Source organism: Puntigrus tetrazona, chromosome 2 (assembly GCF_018831695.1).
Source record: "Puntigrus tetrazona isolate hp1 chromosome 2, ASM1883169v1, whole genome shotgun sequence".
Classification (NCBI taxonomy): domain Eukaryota; kingdom Metazoa; phylum Chordata; class Actinopteri; order Cypriniformes; family Cyprinidae; genus Puntigrus; species Puntigrus tetrazona.
The window spans coordinates 5,353,250-5,370,907 of record NC_056700.1 but is presented as its reverse complement, the minus strand read 5'-3'; the positions used below and the strand labels follow the sequence as shown (position 1 = coordinate 5,370,907).

Here is a 17,658-nt window from a genome sequence, read left to right as displayed (position 1 = left end):
TTGTTTGTTTCTATAATTTAAAGAGAAAAAAATTTATAAAATAAAATCTTTACAGAGTTTTAAAACATGAACCAAACCATCTATCTATGAAGTGAATCAAAAACTATGATTAGAAGGAAATAAAAGTATATGTAAATTAGAGATGTTTAATCACTATTAACTGTGTGCTACCTCTACATTAGCCTGGCCATTCATCTGTTCATTCATGTCAGCTTCATGTTGTTCCAGACCTTTTCCCTACCTTTTTTCTAATATTAAGTAAAAAAAAATTGAGAGTACAAAATCACTTATTGCTACCAGATTTACTAAAATAAGCTGGATTGATATGGTTGTTTCTTTGTATTCTTGCCCATTTGTCTCTGTTTGGTAGCATCCTCATTTCTCTGTTTGTTTGATAGAGGATCTTGTGGATTGATTTAGTCTGAGCTTTTTTGTGTAGTGTGGTGAGGCTTTGGATGAAGTCTTCCTGCAGATCAAGCAATAGATCAAAGTGAAGGTCATAGGTTCGATTTCCTGGGAAAGCAAGAACCGATAAAATGTTTACCCAGAATGCAATGCAAGTCACTTTGGGTAAAAGTGTCTACCGAATACATAAATGAAACGCTGAACATCCCTATATTGTCTACTCTTTATAAAGGGCAGAGCGCTTGAAGTGGGGACTCTGGAGGGTGTGAGGCAAAATGGTCTCATAATGTTGCTGTTTAAAACACTTAGATCAATGGAAAACATTCTTTTGTTTGACTATATTGGCTTTGCAGTTCAAAAAGGCAAATCCCATATGATGGGATCAACCTATTTGTCTTTCCTTGAGCAAACAGCAGTGTGTTTTTTTTGCTTAGTTTGTTTTTACAAGTCAAAAACAACCACAATATTAATGGCAAGAATCTGAAACTAAACTCAAGCAATAAGCAGTAGTGTCTGACTGAGGTTGAAAGATCAAATATTTGTTTGGAAGGTTGTTTTCGCAAATATTCTACAGCTAATGACAGAAGGCTGTACAGATGCCTGCTGCCATACTAATGAAATATAATTGCATGTGTACAGGCTTGATGTCTCAGGGTTCATGTTCTGTTTCTGAGAGTATTCAGCAGGTAAGTCTATACATGGTCTAATATAATTACCACTTGGAGTTTTATCTCTCTGATGATACTAGCCCAGGACGCTAGCACAGATTGCATAAGTCCATTTGCCCCCTGTTTCAGTTAATTTCTTTTCCTCTGATCTACTTCTGCACTCCATAACCCTAATTTTGACTTATTACATGGACGTTAGAGTATAATCATCCACTCAGCTCAGGGTTGCTGTCTGCATAGCAGTATCTGTGTTATAGCTCTAGGCTAATGAGAACCCTGAGGACAACTGTGTGCCTGTCCTTTGCTGAAGACTCTCTCTTGCTTTCTCAGATACCATCTGTCTTCGTATTGACTGCAAACTACACTGAATTGCTTACCGGTCAGAAGACAGTCTATCTGGATGCTTTTGATAAAACCTGGCTGAGTTTAAGAATGGGAGCAACTTTTACAATTAGGCTATAGAGATAATGAGGATTGGCAGGAAAGTGAGAACAACTGGTTTTGGTAGGCGCAAATGCACAAGGAGGTAGTCAAGACAAGATGATGACTTGGATGACTAGGAGATGAGGTAATCGCTGACTGAGTGATATGTGTGCTTAATAGCTGAGTAAGAAAGGGTGAGATACATGAAGAATGCTGGGCAAAATAGTTTGTGACTCTGATGGCTGGGTGAGTAAGGGCAGCCCGATCTATAGCTATTTGTATATATTTGAAAAGATTGCTAATTCATAATTCATAAGTACAACCTCACTCATATATTTTTGATTAATCATACGCATTTTATGATTTGCACAATTTGTATGAATTGCCTACACCTAACCCTGCCCCTAAAACTACCCATTAGTCAAATCAACACAAAATCGTACAAGTTGTATGAATTTTGTACAAATGAGTTACTTTATAAAATACATACGAATTGCAGTGAGATGTGTTGGCAGGTGAAAGCCTGGTGTGACTGTGAAAGCTGCAAAAGACATCAATATTAGAGGTCTGCACAGTTTTAAACTGAAGTCTGAACCTGGCCCTTACCCAAGATTCCCTAACCCGACCCGACCTGACCTGAGTGGCACTGTAGAGCCTGAACCTGAAATCAATTTTCACAGTGAATAGCCAAACTGTTCAAATACGTTGTATTTCACAATTTCATGCAACAGTCAGTAAACAAATACAAAGAAACAGATTATCATGGCACAAGGCAAGTTTTAAATATAGCTTATACAACAAATGGCAGACACATGTTATCTGTAAATAATAATCCAGCATGTGACTTAAAATAATTTAATGCACAACTTGAAGGAATAGTGGCTTGTGGCTTATGGCTTGTTCTAGCATTCTGCTTGGTTTTAATCAGACACAGAGATGAAGTTCTCATTTATTTAAATTGATTATTTGTAACTTTTATTTGAGTTAATTAGGGTGGCAGAGGGGATGATTGTTGGGTATGTAAATCACATGCATCTTTTCCCTCTCTCTATCTATGAAGATGAATTACAGTGATTTTACCCACTTACACAGTTATAATGCAACCAGTCAAGATCAAAGCTATTTTATTAATAAAAGTTTCTGCATGCGTTAGTGTTACTGTGTTTGTGCTGTGTCTTTGTGTGCAATAATCTTTGTGGGCATCAATGAAATTGTAGCGTACTGCATACAATTACAAACCTGAGTCCGACTTGAACCTGAAGCTATCAAACCGAACCCAGACCTGATTGAGCAAGTGGTAACACGTCATTTTGCTAGTCCACTTTAGACATTTTACTAGCTATAAGTAACGTTGCATCTATCACTTATTAGAGTATTAGTAGACAGTCTGCTTAATATCTGCTAAAATAAATAATCAAGAACAATAATAATAATAGCATAGTGTAATGTAACATTGCACTTGCATTACACTTACACTTGTACTTCACTTTATCACTTTAAGTATCTACCAAATGATTTATTATTAGAATAGAGCAAAAATAATCAAAATAATAAATAAATAAATAAAAACCTTGAGGAGCATATAATGTATGGTGCCGCTGGAAAGATTTGCATTATGTCATTTCTCTGTACAACTTCAAAAACAGGAGTAACCCTATTTCAAATACTGTCAAACATGTAGCTGTTGCATTCTGCATCTAAATCAACTACTGTCGGCAAGTTCAGCACTCCCAGTGCATGCTAAATATTCTCTCAACACCCTATATTGCCTCTCTTCATCTTCGAACCACTTACGGCTCAAGAGGATAAAATGTGTTTGACAAGATTGTGCTCTTGACCATGAGTTATTTTACAGATCCCCAATAGCATACTAACTGATGAAACCACTAACCAATATCAATTCTTGTAAATGCGATTTGTGTTATATTCACTTGACTGAGAATAGCCAGTGCTCAATCATAATTCAATCAGCAGTGTTTTAGCTAACTACCTAGCATTACACTTTGAGAGTCAAAAACATGCATTGTAAAAAAATGTAATTAAACCCTACGGCTCACAGTGATACATTGATATCTTAAGACACAAAACAATTGTTCTGCATAAAAAATATAACAGTATTTATACAACTTTTTTTTACACCTCTGGGAAGTTGGGCTTAATTTTGACTTCACATACAGAGGTAAGTAGAATAGGCTGATTATATTTCTCTTTATTTTAATGTGATACAAAATCTTTTTTGTCAGTAATAGAAATATGATTTAAGTGTAAGCGAGTGTAAGCACATTCAGTTATAAAATGTTAAATAACAAATAAGACACAGTGAGACAATATTTAAACAATAATGAGAAGAGTAGGGCATAGGGATACTGACTTCTGATTGAAAGAGTTTGTGCAGCAGATGGCTTCTGCGAAAGCGTCTAAAATTGCACAGCATGTTGACATGTCACGCGTGAGGGTGGATGGAAATGAACACGCAGTTCTATGAAGACTCTTGAATGTGGGTTGGTAGGTTAATTAGGAGATTTTCAATGATCAGTTTGAAAGATAGGTAGCACAAAGAACTTTTAAGTCTATCTGCCGTGAAGCAAAAAGAAGAAGTCTTGTCACTCTCAGGACAGGAAGACTTTGCGGTGGATCAGAGGTAAAAATACTACTGTAAGCCACAGGGTTTCATTTGTTTTTGTCTGTGTATGTTTTTTTTTACTCTCAAAGCACCTACAGAATTCATGAGAAAACTCTGCAGATTTTTTAATATTGCAGTGCCTGTCAATCAGTTTTTCCCATATGCACTGAACTTAGCATATTTTATATTTTACATAATTTAATTATGTTTTACCAGTAAGGGCATGGTACTCATATTAAAACGTATCACCATGTTTACTATCCATTCTATTTCCCCCCAAAAAATCAGCCAAAAGCCATCTGCAAAATACCACCTGGGTCTGCTGATAAGGCATTAATCTTCCCTAAACTCCAAAGCCAGTGAACTTCCAATGTCCATAACAAAACACTGTATGGATTCCATATAAAAATGACATTACTAGTAGATAATGCACAAAACAAGTTTTTTTTTTTTTTTTTTTCTGTAAAGTCTGAAACAAAACAGAATTTTTACTTTATTTTTATAGAGACTGCTGGCTCAAAATGCCCACAGTAATACAGGCAGCGAACATAGATACAGTTGGTTGGATATGCAAAAAGGCATGTTCACTCTGTCATGAATGTTTGGATTTATCTATCCAGAGCAGTGTGGAAAAGAGAGAGAGATGGGCTGAATGAAAATGATTTTTCACTCTCTGACAGTAGGTGGGACACACATAAAGTAGAAATGTAACATAGCTAAGTGCTAACTGTATTTTTATTATTTACTTTATTATTCTAGAACTGATATTGGTCAAAATAGGTGTTACAATTAATACACACACAGAAACAACATTGCACAACTTTCTATTTCTGACTCCTGCTTAGCATAATGAAGTTAAACAGCCTATATCTGATTTTTATTTGTTAAGATGTCTGTCAAACAAAACCAAAAGCAAAATTACAGAGAAAGAGTCCAAATTCATCCTCTACTATTGACTGTTGCTTAGAGCATAATATGTGAGTTCCTATAATTTTCTGCAACAGCAGCAATGGGCACATGACCAAAGGTGTTATTCTTATTGATTAGACTGTTTTCCTCACAGCATGATTGGAGAGATTGAAACAGCTCTAAGGTAAAAGTAAATAAATACATTCAAGCAATAAGAATGTTTTATTTCAGACTGAACAGGTACATTAACTGTAGTTCATTTGAATTAAAATGTGTATCACATGAAATTTTTCAGTTGTCTTGTTGGGAACAGATCTGAACTTATTTTTGAAGAGGTCAGTGAGATCCAAAATATTGACTTTTATTGCCTGGACAAAAAAAAAGAAAAAAAAATTATATTGTTGGATAAACCATTCTTTTATTAAAACCATACAATTCACTAAAAACCATTCATAACACCTTCACAGTCAACTGTGTCACTGAGAGCTTTCACAAGGTCAGCTAAGCAAGCATTTCAGCATGCCCGTGATTAATAGAAGCACTAATGTTTTGTTCTGGGTATCTTATATAGCTTTCACAGTACGCTGTCACTCATTATAGGGCGATGTTTCACAAGTGACATTGTGATTCAAGTGTTTCAGACAAAATCAGATGGAAATGTTCACATAGCATCATCATCAGTGGAGCGTTTTGTTCCCTTCTCAGGGAACAATGGCTACAGTCACAACTACTTTTCAGTTTCATCTGCTTTACTGTTATCTGTGTTTACTGTGCATTTAGGCTATGCAGCTTTCAGCTTCATTAAAGCAGTATTTGATTAATTTTCAAAGCAGCATATTACAAAGAACAATCTGGGTTTAGCCAGTGACCCTAAACGGACCGAGTGAGCAGAGTGGAATCTACTGAAATATTACTACTCTGTTCAGATGGTGTAGTGCTGGGAAAGTGAAGTCTAGAAGGGGGTTGGTCTGTGTTTGGCTTTCATTTACTTTATTACAGCAATGATGAGATAGTGTAGCTTGATTTTATTACACACTGCCAGCGAAACTCTGAAGCCACACCCATTCACTAAATCTCCCCACTCACATTGTACATCTGGATCTGTATCTGGGACAGTGATAGGAGAGGATATTACAATAGTTAACTATAAGTGACTATTCCTTGTGTAAACTAACAATGGAGGGGGTGAGATGCACATCTAAAATTTCTTTTAATCTCTACTCATTAACACATGGTGGTTGGTAATTATGATACAATGATCAATATGTGACCTATGGTGAACACAATTACTTTATTGTTTTCTCACAGTGCTTCAGATGTTTAATTAGCCTTCTTTCAATCCATTAGCCTGTCTGTCCGTCTACTTTCCTTCCTTCCTCTCTTTTGTGCTCAGTCACAACAAGGGTGATTAATGTGAGAACCCTACATAAAGAGGTTTTAATTAGAAGTCAGATATTATTATTTCAAGAAATCGAAAGCATTCGAACAAGCTTGTATATTTGTCTTGTGTTCAGGGATAGCTGTGTATGGCAGGAGGAGTTCTGATCAGTTCTGTGTTTTGTGCTTTCAAAAAAATCCATTGTTTAATAAGAGTTTGTTTATTGTCAAAGCATTTAATTTGACTTGTATATGTGTTGACGAATAAAAATTGGTCCTATGGTGTGAAATAGCAAACACCATTTTGCTGATTTTGCTGTAACGCCACTGATATGTCAACTACCGATATATATATTATTAGATCTGATAACATTCTAAAATGTGATATGGTCATGTTTTTTCCATGAGCTCCATACTCTATATCATACTATAGGGATAACAGCTGTCTAAAAGTTAAAATGTTTAATTAAAAGTCTATTATTTACATATTAGGCAGACAGATAGACAGATCGTTAGATAGATTACATAGACAGATGTCAGGTTTTACAGAATTAAATCGCCTAGATGAAAAGTGAAATTACTTGTGTTACCCTTGGTACATAAACAGCCCTGAAAGTCCCTGAGCCTTTAGCATTCAATCTAGAGTTGTTGAGCAGTTCATGAGAGGATACTGAATTGCTCTTGATTAATACTTTATTGATCCCCCTGGGGCAACTAAGTAAAAAGGAAGATTTCTTAGTCAGCAGTGTTCTAGACTTTACAGAGAAATGCTAATAGACTTAACATCCAACTTCTATCCACTTGACCATGTCTTCTTAACTTAACAGATGCTTTTCAGTCACATTTCATGCTGTACAAGATTGTGATAAATGAAAAATGTATGCTGTTTTGATTTACACTGTAATATTATTGGCCAGTGTAATGTGCTATAATTTTATGCTAATGATAATTTTAGATCTGTTTTTACAAATATTGCCTAACAGTGTTACTGATAGCCCATCTCATTCTATTCCTTGATTATGAAGGTCAGTGGTGTGAACACCCCCATGAGCCATGCAAAGAGAGCACGGGTTCTACTCATGGTGATCACCATGGTGATCTTCTATCTACTCTGCTGGCTGCCTTATGGGATCATGGCTTTGCTAGCCACTTTTGGAACCCCAGGACTGGTGACTGTGGAGGCTAGCATAGTGCCATCCATCTTAGCGAAATCAAGCACGGTCATCAATCCTATCATCTACATTTTCATGAATAAACAGGTAAGCATAAAGAAAGATGTAGTCCCATAGTTTTAAAAAAATTATTTAAAAGAATGGTAAAATTTATATTCAAAGAAATTATCAATTGGTTATTTATTGATTGGCAAGTCTATTTATTGTTGTTGTGATCTATGTTGAGGACTTTGGGTTAAATTATTTAGTGGTAACTGTGGCTATCGTACATAAAATGAAAGTACACTGAGTTTATTTTTATTTAATCATGTTTCTTCACTCAAAATGTCATTGTTCAATATTCAATGTTTAAATGTCTACTTCTAATAAAGGACATTTTTATTAAGTTTTATATATATATATATATATATATATATATATATATATATATATATATATATATATATATATATTTATATTAAGTGGCAAGGGTGAACAGCATGTGGTAAATTGTACATAACAGTTTTTTCTTTCTTTCTTTAAATTTACTCCATTTCAATTCTGCTTATTTAATTTAACAAAAAATCAGCATCTCACTGGCTACCAATTTAGGAAGAAAGCCAATTATGAATTATGCAAAACCATGTTACCAATATGTACTTAACACAAGAGATAAAAATCCTGGCTAGTAGAATCTGCAGTTTGTTTGTGTTTTGGTGCACACATTCTGAGTGGGTCTGCTCAAAAGTGATCGATTCTCAAGAGTTTTGCTTACCACATGTACAGAAAGTTGCTCCATGAAAGCAGAGCCATTCAGTGATGTTCCGAGTCTCCAGAAAGTGGGTGCCAGAGATGTTGTGGTCCAATCAATCTACATTGTCAGTTTGTTAAAAGTGATGCGACTGGTTTACTGGTGTACTCTCATGTGAAACAATCCAATTCATTGTTCTTGTTGCACCATCCGTCAAAGTGTCAGCTGTGCGATGTGGCACTGATGAAGAGGGTAAATAGCTGCCTGTCCCCTCCACGTGTGATTAGGGACCTACTATTTATACAGGCAAATCAAGCTTCTGGCAACTTAAAAAAGCAGACTATGTTAACAATCCCCTAACTCAAATAAAGTTGACTCTGTTTGGCTCTAAGAGATGGTTTTTAGGGCAAATGTGTTTTTCCCTACTTGCAGAGTGTTCCAATGTGTTGCCTTGATACAGGAAAACAGGTCTCACTGGAGAAAGATGGAATGCCATGCAAAGGTCATAAACGGCCTGTCAGCTCTGCAGTTTGAAAACCACATCAGTTAGATGCTTAACTTCCTCTAAATCCCAGATATGTTTCACAGCTAGGCACCAGAGTCTGGTTTGATTGATGGAGCTTGTCATTTGTCTTGTCTAGTGTTATGTACAAACCAAAGAGCACAACATAAAGTTTCACATTCCATGTAGCTTCAGAATGGAAAGCTAGTACATCCACATTGTGAAAATCAGCCTCCTTTAAAAGAGTCCTTCCCTCTAGTCTCTTGTGTAGCCATTGCAATTCTGACATTACCTGCTCATTATTTTCATTAGTGGTTCTTGCTAAAGAATTCCTTAACCAACTTGTTTCTGTGAACCCCCGCTGGACAGAGACGTACTTGGTTGTATTTCCTGTACTACACCTTAATGTACTCCATAACCATATGACAACAAATTGTTGGAGATATTAGCTAGTAGTCTAGACTGTTTCCCTGAGTTACATGGTCACTCAGTGTTGGGACCATACTTGTTTAACAGCACACTCATGATATTAATTATAACACACATTGTAATAACATCTACTAATCAATCAATTCAAGATAATGTCCAATTGCATACATGCAGTATGTAATTTCCGACTATTATTTGGACTGTCACATTCAGTTTATTCAGCAGTTTATCTCCACAAAATAATTTCTTATCTAGCATAAAATAATTTTGTGTTACCATGGAATTTGAGGACTACTTTATGACCCATTGTTTTGCTTTATTTAATGTTTAATTTATCATGGGTTCACTCTACTTGCAGACAAGTAAATATTGTGTACAAATACTAATATTGTAAAAAATCCCCAATTTAGCAAGGCAAAAGAAACCTTAGGAGAAACCAGGCTCAGGCTTAATTCTAGATTATATTGCTTGTCAGAAATGTGAATTTTTCTGAAGATTTTTAATTTTAGAGGCCAGAAAGTTTACAGTACAAATTGGCAAAATAGGCTGGCCGACTCAAAGACCTGGAGGGCAAAACATTCATAGAACTGCAGCCTATCAATTCTCAATCTGTTTTACAGCTTTCAAAGAATGAAACAAAGGTATGTGAACAAAACGCAATTTTTGGCCATTTACAATCCATATTTAAGTACCATGGCAATGTTTCATTTATTAAACAATTCAACAAAACATTGTGAAAACACTTGATTTTAACTGAATTTCAACTTTTAATATATGCATTTTATTATATTACTACTTAATGCTTAATTTCTTTCTTTAACTTAAGTGGGTTTGTCTTCACTGACATAAAAAAAAAAAAAAACATGAATGAAACATCGAACCACAAACAAGAGGGTTAACCTTTATATATTTAGGTCAGCCATCTTAATTTTAAGAAAAGTTACATGTTTAAAATTTGCCTATACAAATTTGTTTTATTAATAGACTTATAGGTCATAGGAACCACAAAAACATTTTCCTAATTCATATTCTTAATACAGTTAAACATTTAATATAGCTTAAGTGAATGTCATTTTAGCTGATATAAATGGCCGTTCTCAACTCTATCTTTGCTACGATTGCAGAAATGGTTGTTAATTCTTACAACGTTACAGATACATTTTAAATATACTGACTTAGTATTTTGAGCAATTAGAAACAGCTTTCACAATTAATTTGATTAACTTTTACTGTTGCTTATTGTCATTGTAGGCTTAGGCTTCTTTTTTTCCTAGGAGTGAGTATAAACAGGCAGCTCGTACAGCACATATTTAGGTCTTCGCTAAGAAGCCAAGCTGGTGACCCGGGTGCTCAGCGGTGGTACAGCTCCTTTAGTGAATGAGGGTTACATACGTAACAGACATTTCCTTTCAGTCTGTCATTCTGAGCCACGACAGTCTGGGACATAGCACCATTAAGAGTCGTGTCTTGTCTGTCTCACACATGTTGGCCAGACACAACCACAGATGGTGCTCATCATGGTAGATGTCGCATGTTCCAGTGACCATGTGGTAACCTTTGTGGGTTGTAGTGTAAGGTCTGTTGTGGTGCAGAGCTTACCAGTACCTTAGACTGAGTGACCTGCAATAATGCCATAGCATGTATGGTGGAAGCAGCTTCTCCACAAGCCACAAAAGCATTGCCGAACAGAGCCGACGAGTGCCTATAGGATCAAGAGGGGAGAAATGGTTTGCCCTACCAAGTGGTAGTAGTATTTATACACAATTGAATCTCAACCGACCAGGACACGGTGGAGGTTTCCACTTGAGCCCAATCCTTTCGGTGGCCCAGGCAAGCATAGCCACCATTTCTGGATCCGTATCCTATACAGTTACACCCAATAGATGCTGATCTGGCAAGATCTTCATCTTACTCAGCTATAAAGGAAAACACTGAATATGTACTGCACCAGCTTCCTGTTTATACTCCCTCTGTGATCATCTGCAGCTGGATGCAATCAGTGCATGCCAATGTGCATTGGCTCGTTTTAATACTCGAAGTAGATTGGTCTCTTGAAATAAGGGCCCAATTCATTGCTCACCAGGAACTGAACAGTACTTTCTTACCTTTTTTAATCCGGTAACACTTTAGAATATTAATATTTGTATTACATGGACCGTGTATTTATTATTTCCACTATAGACTTATTTTGTAAATGTATGCATTTTAAATTTTAAGAGTGCAAACTTGATGCTTAATGAAAAAAATCAATTCCTCAAACCAGGTGACTCCTCCCAATCCAAGGGTTGTCCTTCCCCTGAAATCATTTAAAAATGGTGTCTATTGTGAGAAATATATGTTTATATACCAAAATAACTGTGTAAGTAGAAAAAGGAATAGAAATGCAAAAATGCATTTGGAAACAGTTGATTTCCCCTTCTTGTCCCCACAGTGGTTTGGCCCACTGCCGGCTTTCCCAGTTCATCTCACCTGTGCTACACATATACAAGTCTGGTATGTGGCTGCGGCTCAGTTCATTAGTAGTTGTCTAACTCCAGTAAGTAGGGTATTTTATTCACTTTAAATAAAGAGAGATTCTCTTTAATGTAGTTGATGCTGATTAATTAATTAATTATTTGTGGCCAAAAAGCTGATTAACAATGTAATTTTCGATGAATCTGCTATGTTAGTGATTCAAATGTTACTTATCTTTGTTAATGTTAGCTTATTTTTACAATAGCTTATGCTACTGCAACTAACACACCAAAGCTGTTTCCCATGCATTGTTTTATTTGTGGTGACTTGGTACAATGTTAACATTAATGGTCACAATCAGCCACCCATCCTTGACATTCAGGTCCTGTGTCACACACAGTCACACACATAGTGGAATTTAAGAACTACATTTATCAATTTGAGACCCCTTATGGCCACAAAGGTGCACAGCTTTCATTTAGTTGTAAAAAGTAGTTCCTTTTTGGGAACTTGAACTGTGTCCAAAATGCTATGGGAATGCCTCCTGCGTGTCCACGCTCTGAATCTGAAAACCAGTCCCCATAGTAAACCATTTAGCAGCATGGAATCTACTACCAAATTTGTCTCAATCCTGCAGTCTGTAGAGAGAGGTTATCAATTTGAGTTTCCTCTGCTGTGTTTCAGCAGCATTACACCCACTCTGGTTGGCCCCGAGCAGGCTCTGGTGATGAAACAAGAAGTAGTAACTCTCTTGAGGAAGGAGGCCATCAAGGTGGTTCCTCCTCATGAAAGGGAGTCCGGGTTCTACAGCCGGTACTTTATAGTTCCCAAGAAGGATGGAGGCCCATTTTAGATCTCAGGCAACTGAAGACAGCTGAAGTTCAAGATGCTCACACTGAAACAAGTTGTGTCACAAATCAGGTCCAAGGACTGGTTTGTCACGATGTCAGATCACTTCACTCTCTGACTGAGCTAATTAGATAATTAGCTCAGTCGGAGAGTGAAGTGATCTGACATTGAATGTCATTCTAGATCATATCAGATGTTTGGGGTTGAGACTGAACACCAAAAAGACTGTGCATTTTCTGGGTCAGAGGACCACTTATCTAGGCATGGTGTGGGATTACGACTATGCAGGCACGAATGTCTCCTGCTCGATTTGAGTCAATTCTCAGTTCAGTCAAGAGAGTGAGAGAGGCCATTCACTCACTGTCAAGCAGTTTCAGAACCTGCTGGGTCTGATAGCAGCTATCGTCGTCAGCGTGATACCCTCTGGCCTGCTGTACATGAGAGCCCTACAGTGGTGGCTCGAGACCAAGGGGTTTTCCCAGGGGAAATCCTCTTCACAAAATCAAGGTCTCCCAACGATGTGTGCGAGCCTTAGATATGTGGAGGAAACCTTGATTTCTGAATCAAGGCCCAGTGTTCAGGGGCTCCTTGTTGCCGCATGATACTAGCAACGGATGCGTCCCTCACTGGTTGGTGGGCTGTCATGAGAGGCCGCTCAGTTCGCAGTCTGTGGATTGGTCGCCATCTTACATGGCACATCAATTGCATAGAGATGCTGGCGTGTTTGAGCATTGAAGCACTTTCTCTCAGACCTGAGAAATCATCATGTTGGTGCGCACTGACAACACAGCGGTCTGCATTCATGGCCAGTGTTTAAACTGGCACGCCAGATCCTCCTGTGGAGTCAGAAAAATTCCTATTCATATTTCATAATTCATATTTCTGGCTGTCTGAATGTGGAAGCAGAGCGCCTTGTTGAGGCAGGGGCTGAGGCCCGTGGGTGGATTCGTCTGAAGCAGATATAGAGAAATCAGGCATAGGTGGACCTCTTTGCGAGTCATCTGAATGCGCAATGTCCCTTCTGCTTCTCTCTAGCTCCTGCAGCCCCCCTGGGACTGGATGCTATAGTACAGACCTGGCCACGGCTTCATCTGGACACTTTTCTCCCAATCACTCTGCTTCGGGAGTTCTGATGAGTGTGCGCGAGACGTGTTTGCTTACTGTTAGCAGCCCTGTTCTGGTCGCTCATAGCTTCTGGTCTCCCAGCTGAGGTGGTAAAGACTTCACTTCAACCCAGAACTTCCTCAATGAACTCCCTGACTGAGCAGTTTAGGCGGTAAATCAGGTCCAAGAACCATACTTGACCCTGCCAGAACGGGTCTACTAACCGTACATGGAGGTGTGAATTTTGGGTAGACAAGCTCCACTCTAAACTCTACAACTCTATGCCCCTCAAAACATACTGTAATCTCTCCTGAATCTAATGGTTTGAATGTATTGACTGCAGTTTGTCTTCTGACTCTTTTTTTGTGGTGTCATTTAACAAGTCTTATTTTGATTGTGAATCAGCAGGAAAACCATTATTTTATGCTTATTAAAATGGTCATCAGCAAAAATGCAGATGCAGTCTTGACTTATGTTTAGACACTATATCAGTGCATTTTGTTCAGTGGAGTTTAATTATGTGTCAGCATCCTGCTCCTACTTCTTTATAGTCTTTCAATGTCTGAGGAAAAGAAGTACATTGCATTCATCCTGCTTGATAAATTACCTCTTTGTTTTGATATGCTTTGTCAAACATCTGAATGTGCTGTTTAAAAAAACCCCAAAACAAAACAAAACAAAAAACGATAATGCAAAGATGTCAGCATGTTTCCTCCAGTGTGGACACAGAACTCAAGTTTTGGCTGTGTGTGTCTATTTAGAAATAACAGATCTACTGCAAAGTGCTTTAATCCAAGTTAAGCAAACTTTAGAATAGTTCAGAAAAGATGTCATGCTAGATGCATACAGATGTACCAAAGGCACAGACAGCAAAGAAGCTGCCGAGAAGCATGTAAAGTCATGTCTGTCATTGAGACAGGTCTCTCAAGACAGTTTCAGTCACCCTTGTCAGATGTGATGTCATATCAGAACTTCTGTCCTGCTTTGTTGCATAGCTTTTATCTGGTGTCTGAAGGATTACATATTCTGATAGATTAGTTTTACTGAGCAGTGTGCTTATAGTGAGTTTAAAACTAACTAGACTTTTATACAACTGACCTATTGTTAAGCCAGAACCCCCCGTTACTGTTAACTCGGACAAACAAAAAAGTCTAACTGTCTTACAGTGACACCTGTGAGTATGCAAACCTTTTCCAAAGAGAATTTTGATTACTTTTGGTCATTCAAGTGAATTAAATATGCCATGGAGTTATATACAAGATTTTAAAATAAATATGGCCGGTAAAAAGATAAATTTGGAAGTGAGTGTTTACAGATCAATGCAAGTGGTAGAAGCATCATGTTATGATCACCACTGTCACAAACAATAAAATCCAGGATCAACATTGTTCATGTACCTTAGGGTAAGATTCAATAGTTGACATTTAACTAGGACAGGCACTGAAATATAGACCTTTTTATGTTTTTTCTGACCTACACTGTACATGAAGTACAGTTAGCTATTTAGGATCATATGCTAGCCTTAGCTCGCTATCTTTGACCAGAGATCAAAGGGGATGTCTCCTCAAAAACAAGCTGCTGGCAAAAAGTGGCTCAAAATGTTAAAGGACGATGTGGTCCATTGTTAGCCAAGCAGTCAAAGCACAAAAGAAGGCTATACACAAAACGGTTTCCAGCATGCAAGACAGATGCAATAAAGATGGCTCTTATTCCCTTTAATGACTATATTAATAATAATGGTGCTGTTTTTCAACACTGAATTGGACCCTGCGAATAAAAGTTTGTTAAATATCACACCGAATATCACTGCCTCAGATCGAACAGATGCAATGATAATGCATTGATTTTGAAAAGATCAGTTGTGTTGCAACAATGTCCGACTGGTTAATCTACCAGCCAGAATCAAGAGTGTGATTTTTGATTAAAAATGCGTCAGATGTTAATTACAATACCAGTTTGAGTCACAATTCTAAATTTGAAACAAAGTAAGTTATATGTTAATTAAAAATATAAAAATCTATATCAATCTTAAAACAACTAAGTGGATTATTCAAAGTCTTAGTTTCTTGAATTATACTGTATATTGATTAACATCCTTAATTGTAACTAATATCTCTATATCAGGTATATATAGAATATCCATCATACTGATATCTAATTGCAAACTCCAAATTTGTATAAGACCAGTACCCACCAACATATATACCTTTTTTCCTCAATTGTTTGTAAAATTTTCTATTAAATTCTTCCACTTCACTGAAATAGTTATCAGAGAAGAATCACTGTTGTGTTAACAAAAATATCAGTAACAAATTGGTGCAGTGGGCAAAAAGTAATTTATATTCTACTCTGACTCTAGTGATAATCCGGATGATCTTTTCAGCCTCCTGCAAGCAGGCATTCCACAGGACAGCCAGGGCATAGATGATGACCTATGAAAAATGTTAATATAAATATACTATTATACCACTACTGAACAGCAAGCATTAGCATTAGCACCATTTTAATAATCTGTCCTACAATGAGTCCTACAACCAAATCCACATGAATTATTGTGCTGGCTAGATTTACTCATTATAGTCATTAAAGCTCAACAAGGATTTATTAAATCAGATAAAATTTAAATTAAGACTTAATAAAACTATCACATAAATTCTTAATTTGTGGGAATTAATTTGTAATTCATAATTTTCAGCAATAACTTTACCTTTGTAAATTTCATCATTTAAATTTTAGAAAATAAAACTTAATTGAGTACGGTACTCACAGACTGATATCTGCTATCCATGTCACCCATCTTTAATTAGTGTTTTTGGTGATCCCTTTCAGTAGATGGCACTGTCACAAAAACTACGGTCCTAGAACTGTGGTCCTAGAACAGCCATCCTGAAACTGCTGCTCCTCTGGTTGTGCAAAAACAACCTTCTCACCAGAATGGAAGGGAACGATCCTGTCAATTTTTAGTGAAAATGATACTTAAATGGATCCTCAAGCTTTCAGCGTGTCCGTGCTGATCGAGATTGACAGAGCTCATCGAGTGTACTCAAACTCCAACTCACCCAAATCTTGTTTTTATGATTTTTCGTCTTCTCCACTATTCTGACAGGCAAGCCATCCTTCAAGGGGCCACATAAAGCAAAACTCATTCTGCTTGGAGGAACGAGTCTGGAATTGTAGGCTGATTACAATCCTGAGACGGCACAAAATAGGAAGGTGTATTTGGCCATAAGAGCAAAATTCCACCAGATAGGCGCCAAAGCTTTCCTGATTTATTCAGCATTACTAAGAGTAAGAAACATTTGTTTGAATCTCTGGAGGATGCTGATAAATACATTGAGGGTTTGGACAGCACAACGGTTCCAACGGCTCGCTGATTAAACCATTCTAATTGTCATTTCCAAGACCAATTGGAGAGGCCGTTTGATTTGCGTTTGATTTATATTGTTTAAGAAATGTAACTTTCCTCAACTGTCATATTCTCAGTGGTTGATAGGTGATTAGTGCTTAAATATTGCCTCATGTTCACCACATAGACTTGAGTTAAATGAGGTGTTAAACTCTCCTACCAAACATAGAAAGGTTTTAGATCTTCTAAAATAAAAAGGATTTATGTAGCATTCCTCCAAGAAACCCTCCTAATTTTTTCTAAATGTTTTGTAAAATTTGTTTTATCTCTCAATGGCTACTCAATTTTCAAAAGAGCAGATATGAATGTGCTGTGCTGGACACAGTTCTAGATCATTCTAATCCGTCAATCACAGTCTTCTACAGCAGTGGTTCTCAAATCTGTCCTGGGTCCCCAGGACAGATTTGGGAACTACTGTTCTACAACATCAAGACTGTCCACTACAGATTTAGATGTATGCAATGTTTGGCTTAATACATAATCCTACCACTAAAGCATATACCTATTTTTACAAATCATTCTCAAAAATATTTTACTTTCATCATCATTAATATCAGATCTAATCAATATTTAATTTCTACATAAAGTCTCTCAGATTGTAATGCCA

The 17,658-nt window shown here is 37.0% G+C and overlaps 1 pseudogene; it reads left to right on the top strand.

Moving 5' to 3' along the window:
* Window positions 1-13,751, top strand: part of LOC122361108 — a 43,844-nt pseudogene extending 30,093 nt beyond the window's left edge.
* The last annotated feature ends 3,907 nt before the right edge of the window (window positions 13,752-17,658 follow it).